The sequence below is a fragment of the Lepisma saccharinum genome, chromosome 14 (genome assembly GCF_977018435.1).
Source record: "Lepisma saccharinum chromosome 14, izLepSacc3.1, whole genome shotgun sequence".
NCBI classification, from domain to species: Eukaryota; Metazoa; Arthropoda; class Insecta; order Zygentoma; family Lepismatidae; genus Lepisma; species Lepisma saccharinum.
In genome coordinates, this window is record NC_139242.1 from 31,965,140 (window position 1) to 31,977,550 (window position 12,411).

Consider the following 12,411-nt stretch of genomic DNA (forward strand, 5'->3'; position numbering starts at 1 on the left):
TTATTCTATTTATTTTCCAATCTGTTTGGCGGAGGATTTTTTTAAGACTTTTCACGGAAAACAGTTTTAAAACTGATGATATTTAACCTTAATAATATTTGAATTGGACTGCAATTGAAATCTATTTTATACACAGATCGGCTAATCGTGACGGCACATATACTTTACAGTTGATTCTGAACCACTGTGTCCCTCCGCTAGGTATCGATCCAGGAATACATTGATTACGAGGCGACAACGTTACCACTACGCCATCGGGGAGGACAGAGACAATAATAATAATAACGCAGTGAATATTGTACGTTACAGTTTGGGCAACCATTTCCGTTCGAGTTCTCAAATGCCATTGGTCGTTATTATGGTTTCATTGCTTGAGTTTTAAGTTCACTTTATGCACAGATACGCTAATCGGGACTTGACCTACAGTTTAAAGTGGGATTCGAACCGTGAACCCCCTGATTACGAGGACACGATGCATTGTTGTGGTAAGTCTTATTGGGCATTGTTGTGCTTTTGGCAAACAGTTTCACGAGAGCTCATTTGCCAAATAGCAACCACATTATCGAGCTGTTTTCAAAGTGAGCGAAACGCTTGCACAGATCGTTACATCTAGATTCTATGGACTCGCTGCGGACAACTCTTCTGGGACAGGTTCTCTCCTGGTCAGCCCACAAAATGGTCGCACGGAAGACATCAAAGTCCGTGGGCTAATTTCATTAATGAGACTAAACTCGCCATAGAAGCGGGGCGAAGGGGGCTCGAACTCTAAACCCCCCACCAACCAGTCCAGGAGAGAGTGGAAAATGTCACGCGGTGGAGAAATTTCATCCCTCTCCCCTTTGACCCCCACTTCCGCTGAAGGGAGGTTCTTTTTTGCGCAGTGGTGGACTTTCCTCCCGGGGGGCGGGCGGTCAGGCTCGCCAATTAGCCAAGTGGCTGAACATGACCTCACTTCCGGTGAGGACCATTAAACGAGTCCACGCAAGAGAGCAACTCGCCCCCCTGCTCCTCCCTTAGCGTCCTGTAGGGATTTTGTGACCGTTACCAGATCAGCGTAGGCGGGAGTACCGTAACCTTCCTGCTATTACGGACGACGAGGCGTTGACCGTAAAGGAGGAAGCCCACGGGCATAATTTGCTTTCCAACATTCATTCAGCAACTGGCACGAAAACAGCCAATCAGAGCACGAGAAGGCGCCTTCACATCTTCATATACTCTATCAGTGCCGAGTCTGGAAAAAATCGTATTAAGCACAACAATAAAACTAATTATCTATGTCCGAGCCGATCTCCGTAGCGAAGTGGTTAGCACAGCGCGCTCCAATATCATCAGTCATCTTCATATCCGCGATTAGATAAAATTGGTAGAAACGCGAAGTAAAATAAACCAAATCAATCAATCAATAATTTATGCACGTATGTTTCAAAGTGAAACTGCACTGTGTACCACCATGGATCCAACCAGGAACCCGTAGATTACAATGCGACAACATTCATTGACGTATCGTGGGCCCTAACTTTGGTAGTGGGCAGAATCGAACCTATCGCTTAACTTTAGAGGGGACAAATTTGAAAAGCTTTCCATCCCATAAAAACATCGACCAGGATTACTTGCTAAATAACTTGTTTCATTTGCGAAATCACAAATATTGTGTCAAAATCGCCCTTAAGTTTCAAATTTTCGTAAACCTGAATTTGGGGGGGGCAAGTGCTCCCTGCCCCTACCAAGTTACGCCAATGACAGCGTTACCACTACGTCACTAGAAAGGCCAGTCCCATGACTCTTAACAAGTAATTTACACTTTTTTTTAAATAAAATTTATCTTCTGCGTTGATAGAGGGCAGTATAAAATATAATTTAATTAATGGTCACGAAAATAATGAAAAGCAAGAAATAAATTAGTAACTTACCGGTAATAAAACGCAATAATTGCCTTTCAAAATCTCAATATATCAGTATTGATTTCATTATTAATATGAACTCAGTCTGGCAAGTGCAATCTGAACTGAGTAACAGTACATAACATGAATATTTTTCAAATGGATTCAGTATATATAAACAGAAACATCACTAAAATGAAGGGTTTATTTGATTCAAGAATACATGTGTAATCTACACTTGATAATAGGGACCCACCCACCTTCGAATTTGAATGCTTTTCCCACTCCACACCCAAATGACAAGGTGTCAGCTTGCAAAGGCCAAACAGAGACTACTATCCTGTCACGTATGCAACCCAAATTACAATGCTGCGCAGCAGGTTGCATAAGATTAGGCTTTTCACAGATGCAGGATTGTTTTCACAGGGAGGCTGAGTAAGATTTCATATCTTGACCTCCAGTCACAGAAACTTATCGTTTACCTTTTATTATTATTATTTTACAAATCAAAAAATTGCAATTGAGTTGAAAGTACCTTGGCGTTATCATCATGTTCAGACTTGAGTAATTATATAAATAGAAACTGGATTCAGATACAGTGGCCAATAATGCCTTTCAGAGAATGGTAGCGGAAACTAGATGACACCCACCCACCTCATAATTTCCATATGTGTTAAAACGTTCATGTAATATTAACTACTATTCATTGAAATAGACATCTCTGTGTAGAGTGTTAGGAATGTTGGTAATGATTAGGGAAAGGTATTTGTTGATTTTGCAACTTGTTATGCAAAATATGCAACAATATGTATCAAAATAATTTGACAAAAAAAGGGCATTTACTTGGGTATTTTTTTCATTGTCAGTCATTTTCGAGGATGCGTTATGCGTATTGCCTAACTCTAAGAAGATGCCAGAAGTTGTCATTGAAATTTGCTATTAAAATCACTTATCGCCGTAGACTTAGGCAACACACACAACGCCTTGCAAGGAAGCGAGTATTTCAGGACCCCCCCCCTCTCTCTCTCATCTCATCTCATACTGCTTCCGCGCCCCCGAAGCTCGGGCGCCTCCCCCCCGAGAGAGAGAGAGAGACACACGAATTCTATCTTCCTTTCTTTCCTGCATCTCTCTCTCAGGATAGAAGAGGACTCTTCTTTCGTCGTCTTTCATTTCACCCTCTCCTTATTTCTCCTTTTTCGGGTTGAAAAGAAAGAGAGAGAGGGAGGGGGTAGGTCTCCACCCTCCCCTCCCTCTATTTCCCCCATTTCTCTCTTCTGTCTCTCTCTTCTTTCTTTCTTTCCTCTCTTTCCTCCTCTTCTTTCTTACCAGCTTTCTCCTCCATAAAAAAAGAGAGAGAGAGAGAGAGAGAGAGAGAGAGAGATATGGGTAGAAGAGAGGAAGAGAAGAAAAAGAGGGGCATCCTTCTTTCTTTCTTCTTTCAGGAAAGGAGAAAGAAGAATAAAAGAAAAAGAAAGCGAGAGAGAGAAAGGGGGAGAGAGAAGGGGAGAAAACAGAGAGAGAGATGCGAAGGAAAGAAAGAAAGGAGAGAAAGAAAAAGTAAAGAAGGAAAGAAAGAAAAATAGAAAGAGGAAGAGAAGAATGAAGAGTATTTCTCTGTCTTTCTCTGAAAGAAGTAAAGAGAGAAATAAAGAACCTTCTCTTTCTCTCTCTCCACCTATCTAGGTGTCCCATTTCTATTGCCGGTGACTGCAAAGTCCGAGTCCTGATTCGAACGCCACTTTACATCAAAGAAAGTTCCGAAAGATCAGTTTCCGCCTGACAACCACATGTCAAGTCCACGTGGAGCCCAGTACATCCTCCCCTCAAACCTTTCCCACCAATAGCGTCCGTTTTAGGAACTGACAGTACGTGTCAAGTCCACGTGGAGTAAATGAGATGTTGCTAATTCAGTTTCTTTAGAGATTTCATAACGTGAGGTTGCGGTTTTCTTTGCTAAGTTGTGGTATGGTGCTGTGCTATTTTTTTATACAATGTGCAGACCTTGTGAGTGTTGCGTCGTAGTGAAAGATTGGATGTCTGGACACTGCACGTAATAGTGACAATAACACTTCTGGCTTCAAACCAGATACGTGTCTGGTCGGCTTCCTCTCGAGATATGTCAAAGATGCCAAACTGGCGTTCGAATAAGGACTTCAACCATATATTATACGTGTCTTAAGAGGTCAGCACTGCACTGCTAATAATGCATCAATGTCAACGGTGAGTCTTCCTCTTCGGTCATGGGCAAGATGTTTTCTCTGAGAGTTTACCGAAAGGGATACAGGAGTTTACACTCGAGAAGCTAGTCTTCAATTCCACAACGTCAGAACTTTCGTCCATCCGTGGCAGAGTTGGAAGGAGTCAAGTTTCGCTTCCCCGGCGTCCTTCTTCGGCAAACGAAGCAGTCGTTGGTGCGGCGAAAGTCCCTTCCCCTCCCCAACCACTTCGCCAAGGCCTTCAGACCGTCCGCTACGCAATACTGCTTTCTTGTCAGGGTGGAACGCGTGGTATGTGGGATGCAGGTAAGGAAAATTCCTCGCGCATATTTCTTCTCCGCCACCTTCGCTTCCCGCGTCTTACCCGGGGAGCTTGTGTTTTCGCATTTCCAGAAAGTCTTTCGGAGGAACCACAAAGCCTATGCAGATCTTCATCAAGGGAAGCAACGGATGCTGGATGCATCGTGTGATCTCGATTTATGATTTGGCGACATGAATGAATGATTTGATTCATTTTACTTATATTTCTGCCAATTATGGCTAAGAAATGGTGATAATCACAAACACACACCACTTAAGGAACACCAAGGGATTATGAGAGCAGTACAGTATTAGAGAAAATTGTAAATCTTGAGAAAAAACATTACAATAAAATATGTCCTTTGTACATCATCGTCCCAAGTTTATTTACGCTTTGTCATTACGCTGGCGTACGCAGAGAGGGGTTCATTTGGCTCTAGCCCCATCCGAAATTGAGATAAACAACATTTCGTGTTCATATATTCGCAATATCCGTGGAGCATTTGGTCCGGAGTTCCTGTTTATGGATGACAATGCTCGTCCGCATCGCGCATGTATTGTGTCGGAATTGCTGGAAACAGACGACATCACCCGTATTGAGTGGCCTGAATGCTCACCGGACCTCAATCCTATCAAGCATGTTTGGGATGCTCTTGATCAGGACTTATGAACACCAATAAGGTACAGATGCAACATGCAACGACAATGACCAGCAACATTGCAAAATGGTCAGGGTGAGCCCTGTGTTTGTTTTTGTTTGGTTTTCTTTAAGTTTTATGGAGTAGTGTATAAGGACGACACAACACGAACGATACTGTTTAGAGTCTAGACACCAAAACCTCGTTAGGGTGCAAAATGCAGTCCAGGGTGTACTACGTGGAAATAATGTTGACATTTTGGTGTCTTGAGAAAGGGGTCACCCCCTTACACTGCGATTTGGCGACACAAAACTATTATTTTTACAAAATTTTGTCTCCCCGAAAATGTAGTGACTAAATAAGTAAGTGCTGTAGCTAAAATGTCGAGAATTCAATATCCGGTTCACATCAAGCGGTGTTGATACAACTTTAAAGTGTTATGTCAGGCCAGAGAAGATCACATGAGCAGCAAACTGGTGTCAAACTATGATGAATGGGAACACTATGCTTATGAAACATGTGCCTTTGTGGTACCAGAGAACAACCTCAATGGTGAACTGGACATCTGATCGCGCTACGAAGCCAGAGGTCCCTGGTTCGCATTTTGCATTAGCATTAGCATTTTTATACTTCGCTTTCTGCAACATTTGGCTAATCGCAACTATGATAGCAAATTATTAGGTGGCAAACAGTCTGGAAGCAGTTCAGAGGAACATAACCCTTTTCATATAAGTTTTACTGTTTTTATTATTATTATAATTTGGAAAAATTAATTTGATTGTCAACTTTATATCGCCCCCACGATATGCTTTCACATAATTCGGTAGTAAGTGCGGGATAGCTATACCTTTTACTTTACTAATATAGCAACGTGAGTAAAATTCTTAAAGCACGAAAAAGCTTCATTTGTTGTTCTACACTCTGTCTCAGGAATCTCTTGAGCAAGCGAAAAAAAACAAGCCTACGCGCAAGACGTTTTTGGAGCGAGTTCAGCGCGTGAGTGTATGGAGGAGAAAACGTGATTACGCATACCAACAGTTTGCAGCAGCGCGCATTGCTTCGCTGCATCCACTTGCTTTCTTCCCTGGTCTATCGTCATTCGCGGCCTTGCTCCACAGATTCCCAAAGTTAGGAAATTTTACAGATTTGCTCAACCAGATCTGTAGAATTGATTAGTCCAGACATTGGATGCAAAGTTGGAACTTAAACATTTCCAGGCTTTACGCAGAGAAAGCTTTTAATGCATCGATTGACAGCTAAAAGTGTAATTTTGTTATCTTTGAAATGGTCTTGTCTGATCTTCCCAATTGATGCATTTTAGTGCATCACACGAAATACCAGCTGATAAAAGTACTCTTGTATGTATTTTGACACACCAAAAGTGTATCATTTGCAGTTTATGCACGTCAATGTGTTATTGGAGTCAACATATATGTGGTAATGTGACACATTTTGTGTTCTGTCTGTACTCAAGTTCACAGCAGACACTTCTGGGACACCCTGTAAGTTTCTCCCAGCAGCTGCAATGACCGACGAGCAGTAACTTGCATCAAAGAAAAACAATTCTATCATAGCTTCTCTCTTTGTCCTGAACCGTCTCCCTGTTGCATGCAATTTCGCTTTTAGCACGGACGGAACGAGCAGATAAGAACAAGGAGCGGAGTTCTATTTCATTTCCAGACTTCGCTGATATGAGTAATAAAAACAAAGATCCTCCCTCTCGCTCTCCTATTTACGTTCGGGCAAGAGGACGCAATTCTTATTTCCGAGTGATTTACCGACGGACGACTGCGGGGCCTCGCACCGAGTGACGTCATTATCTCACGCGATAAAGGAAGAAGAATATGGGAGCCACGCGTGCTCGCCCGCTGCAGGAATACAGGGGCGGACAATTTTCATAAATTAGAACGTCTCGGGGGCGAGGAACTTTATTGTATCGTGCTTAAAATGTACGATAGTAGCTCGGGGAGGGGGGGGCGCCCGCAGAAAATTTTCTAAGGGAGAAACGGGGTGAGGTTGATTCCTGATGATACGTTTACGAGACAATTTTAATTTTTTTTTAGTTTGTTTTGTGGGGATACGTGGAGGTAGAGTTCCACATATTGTTGATCTTGGCCATAGTTGGATGTTGTGATTAGCACCACGCTTGGCCGCCTTTACCTCCAAGGGTTGCCCCCAGTTACATATAGATATGACTCTGGGTGGGCCTCAGAGTCGCGCCGAGACGGTGAAATGACTGGAAAATGTTCTGACGCAGATCACCTGTCTCGAGATTCTAACCCGGGTCTCTCGCGTGGTAGCCATATGCTCTAGCAACTGAGCTACCGCGGCTCATAATCGGGACTGGACCTACAGTTTAAAGTTGGATCCGAACCACTGTGTGCCTGCACTGGATGTTGAACCCGGGACCCTCTTGTTTACAAGACGACGACCAATATGCTAGCGGGGAGGCATTTCTGCCACTTTTGGCTAATCGTGACAATGATGATTTGAAGAAATTGATAAAGGGAAACTTGCAAAGAATAGGCAAGCCCACGTCGGGACTCGAACCTGGGGACTTCGGTGACGATATGGAAAGCCGGGCCCGTCAATGATAATATCTGTCTTTTATATACGGTAAGAGGAAGAATATCTCTTCTCTCACCCCTACAAACTTTCCTCTTTCCGATTCTTTTACTCTCTATCTTATTTCTCTCTCTCTCTCTCTCTCTCTCTCTCTCTCTCTCTCTCTCTCACACACACACACACACACACACTCACTCCTCGTCCATTTATTTCTCCCCTTTATCACACTCTCTCTCTTTTCTTCTCTCCAACATGAAAAAAGAATGTGTGAATGAAAGAGGAAAAGAGAGCGGGAAGTAAAAGAGGAAAATTAATGCAAGAAAAAAAGGGTGAAGAGACAGAGAGAAGGAAGGAGTCAGTAGGTGGAAGGGAAAGAGAAAAAGAAGGAAGAAGGATATAGTAAAACAGAGAAAAGAGGAAGAAGGAAGGCAGTAAGAGAGAAAACGAAGGAAGGAAGCTGTAAGAAGGAGAGATGGAAGGAAGGAGGCAATAAGAGATGAGAGAGAGAGAGAGAGAGAGAGAGAGAGAGAGAGAGAGAGAGAGAGAGAGAGAGAGAGAGAGAGAGAGAGAGTTCCAACTGGGAATCGAATTCGGAACATATCAAGGTTTAAAAGTGCTGAAGCCATCCTACAACAACAAAAGGTGCTGCGTACTGTTTGCGTACTTCCAAACCGAAAATCTTCCCATCCAGAGTCCCATCCTCTCGCCCCATCCAGTACTAGCAGCCACGCACCTTACCCACCATCCGGCGCAACCGGTAAGGGACAGGCAATCCTCCGACCGAGGACAGAAAGCTTTATCACCGCAAGACGAAATGATTAAACCTCTCCGGGAGAGTTGGACGCGCTCCGCAAAACGCGAGATAAATACCAAGTTGTACAGAGAGGAGGGGAATCTGCCACGGTGGCACTTTCGCTTGGAATTATAACCGCGTACAAAATTGTCTTTTCCCCGCGCCGCTATCAAAGTTTGTAAATGCAGTTTGCAGTCGTATCTCCTGATAGGCTACACCGGTAGCTACGTCCCTCCCTCCAACCCCCACTTTTCAAGTCACGCCCGAATCTCTCGGGAACAACCCCCTCCCCCCCTACATCCCTCCCGTCCGTTCAAAACTTGGTTGCCTTGTTTAACGTCACGGCCTTGAAAATTGGTAGAACATTCAATTTAACTTGAGTAAGGGAGTCTTTATCAAGTCACCCGCCTCTCCGCAAACCTTTTCTCATCCTGATCTTCCGCTAAACAGCCAGCCAGGGAAGCGATCCCCCCTCCCCCTGGAACCTCGTGACACTCGCCTCCTGCTAACTAGATAAAACGAGGCGGCAGGAATGGGATGGCTGTTAAGTTTCGCTAACAAAAGTTCCGCCGAATAATGGAAATTTCAAAAGGGCCTTGTCGAGAGGAAGTGATGTGGGGGGAGGGGGGGGTGAACCCGTAAAGAACTCTCTGGAACTAATTTCAATTGTTGGATTGCCTTCTCTTGAATGGATTAGAAACTTGCACATACTATCTCTCTCTCTTTTTTACCTCCTGTTCTCACCATCTATTCTCTCTCTCATTCGATTTTTCTTTATCCTGTTGTTCTCTATCTATTCACTCTCCATCTTCCTCTCTCTTTTTCTATTTCCTGTTCTTCTATCTATTCCCTCTTAACCTCTCTTGCTCTCTCTCTCTCTCCTGTTGTTCTCAATCTACTTATTCCCTCTCCACCTCATTCACTCACTCTCTCTTTCAGTTTCCTGTTCTAATGTCTCTCCGTCTCTCTCTCTCTCTCTGATGTTCTTAATATATCAATTCCCTCTCCACCTCTATCTCATGTTCTTCTCAATCTATCGATTCCCTCTCCATCTCTTTCCCTCTCTCTCTATCCCCTCTTCACCTCACTCACTCACTCTCTCTTTCTGTTTTTTGTTGTCCTCACTATCTATTGTCTCTCCGTCTCTCTCTCTCTCTCTCTCTATTTCCTGTTCTTCTCAATCTATGTATTCCCTCTTAACCTCTCTCTCGCTCTCTCTATCCCCTGTTGTTCTTACCCTACCTATTCCCTCTCCACCTCACTCACACTTTCTGTTTCCTGCTCACTCTATCTATTGTCTCTCCGTCTCATCTCTCTCTCTCTCTCTCTCCCTTTCATGTTCTTCTCAACCTATCTATCCCCTCTCCATCTCATTCTCTCTCTTTCCCTTTCTATCCCCTATTGTTCTCACTACCTATTCACTCTCCATTTTCCTCTCTCCTTTTCTATATCCCGTTCTTCTCAATCTATCTATGCCCTCTCCACTTCTCTCTCTGTGCGTGCGCGTGTGTATCGGTGCGCACATGTGTGTCTGTGTGTCCTCCTCGACTTCTGAGATGGAGCAGTGGTGACGCCCTCACCTTGTAATCAACGTGTCCTGGAGGCACGTTGCACAGTGGTTCAGATCCCACTTCAAACTGTAGGTCCAGTCCCGATTAGCCTATCTGTGCATAAATTGAACTTAAAACAACTACTCCCTCCTTCTCTCCTTCTCCATCTATCTACCTACCTTTAGCCACCTCTGTGGCCGTTTAGTTGTTAACTTAGGACCAAGCCACGGAAGGTTCCGGGATTGAATCCCGGCGCTTGATACTGGTGTGTTATCGAGTATCCGTTTGTCAATTTATTTTTCTATGCTCATGCGCCATGGAGTAGTTGGCTAGTGCAGTCGTAGGTTCGATTCCCACCATGTTAGAATGTAGTGTTAGAATGAGTATAGTTTAAATCACTAGATCGTGGATAATGTCCAATTAATGTAACATTCAGGCAATTATGGTTGGAAATACAAGGATACAAGTAGTAGTAGTACATAGATATATGTGAATTAGAAGGTTATTTCTGGTGTTTGTAAAACAAGCTCTCTGACGACTGTGTTTATTCACGCACCAGATACACATGGAATGGTTGCCAACTGTGAACATGTCAGTGTGTTCGTTGTTAATTCATGAATAGGCTGTTACTGTGGTTGTACCATAATGTAACAACATGAACCTAGGATGCTTCGGTTATAAACAGAGGACCAATACCACTAATGCCCTGAACATTTCGTAACAGTTGCGTGTTTCTTATCTACGGACTTGAGTTCTTTCATTTTTCTTATTTTGTCAACTGTTTAGTGTGTCAGACAACCAGTGTCAGAAGGACAACTGGATAGACTAACCTGCAGATGTCAACCGGGCAACGAGATGTGCAAATAAATTACATGTAGGCTAGGAGACGACATTCGATACAAGCACTTCCATTTGAATACATTTCCCACCGTTTCTTGTATTGCTGGTTTACTTGCGTTGGGTTACTGAACGCTTTCCTCGCTTTTACAGCGCAATAATGTGATTGGTTGTAGCTATGTTATTTTACACACAATATGTGTATTTCTTGCAACAACTCTGGCACGCACCGATTCACCATAGGAAGTAACGTCACAGGCGCGATTAAATATTGTGTTGGGTTGCCAGCATACAGGCGGTAAAACTAGCTTTTTTGATAGTCTGCAGAGCCGAAACAACGCACCAATGGCAAAAATATTACTGAGAAAAGTTGTTTGTTTTCATGTCTTCTGTATGCTTCTGTGATCCGTCAGCGTCATTAAAATGACAACTCGCATATTAACAATTGAAATTGGATAGTGAAAAGTCTGACAACAATGCAAGAGGTCCAGGATTGATTCCCAGTGGCAGTTATTTGATCTGATGTACGATGGTTCTGCTGGAAGTGGTTCTGAGGCCTACCCAGCCCTTGCGGATGCCACAGTGGGAAGATACACTCCAAGTGAACCAATCCCATACCCGCCACAAACAAGTCAATAATTAAAGGTACATTATATGTTTGGGGTTTTAATAAATACAACTGCCCCCCCCCCCATCCAATGCCGCACCAGAAATTTTGTCTCTTGCACTACAATCAGCCTCAATGAGTACCCTGGAGCGACCAGGAGGGGGTGGTCAAGTCAGCCGAAGAGTGGTAATGATCACATGATTCTGTGGGCATTCAACAATATCGAGAACGTGTGGAGCACTTTCTTCAAATCCCATTTGTGTCTTCGTGGCGCAGTGAAGTCACACAGCATAGATACCCTTATATTTTTCTTAGTGCTACAAATTCCTTGTTAAATTTTATTGTTCTCTAAAATATTGTTTATGTTTTAAATTCATTTTTATCGTACAAGCTAATGTTTGAGTCATTTGTTATCAATAGCATCATATCTGCCGTTACAGTCTCGATGTTTCTTTATGCAAATGTCACAATTTACTGTTGACATCAATACTATCTATAGCTCTTTTCAGTTCTTACGGCGGGCGCTCTAGAAACTGGCAGGGGAAGTGGGGAGCAGGGAAGCGACCAATCCAGCACTATAAGAAACGTAGCGGCCAATAGAACGAGTTTCACGTAGTACTTTTTCCGGCCGCGTCGTGTCTCTCGGCTCCACTGCTGTTGTCTGGTTGGTCCGTTGCGTAATTCCCGCTCCCCACTTCCCTTGGCAGAACTAGGAGCAGCCGCCGTAAGAACTGAAAAGAGCTATAGTAACTAAATAAATTGGTATGATCCAAAAAAAATAATTTTGTTCTTGTTTTATGAGGGTATTTAGGGAGCTCGAGACCCGACGTGTCCTGCAGGACACGTGATGTTTTCAGTAACTAAATATTCAATAAACAATACAAAGTTCTTGGAATCACTTAAAAGTGTAGAAACATGATTTGATGGAAAATTGAAAACAAAATCAAACATTTTATATGCCTTTGATCCAGAAGAAAAAGAAGATTCAGTACTATAGTACAACATACAAAACAGTATCATAA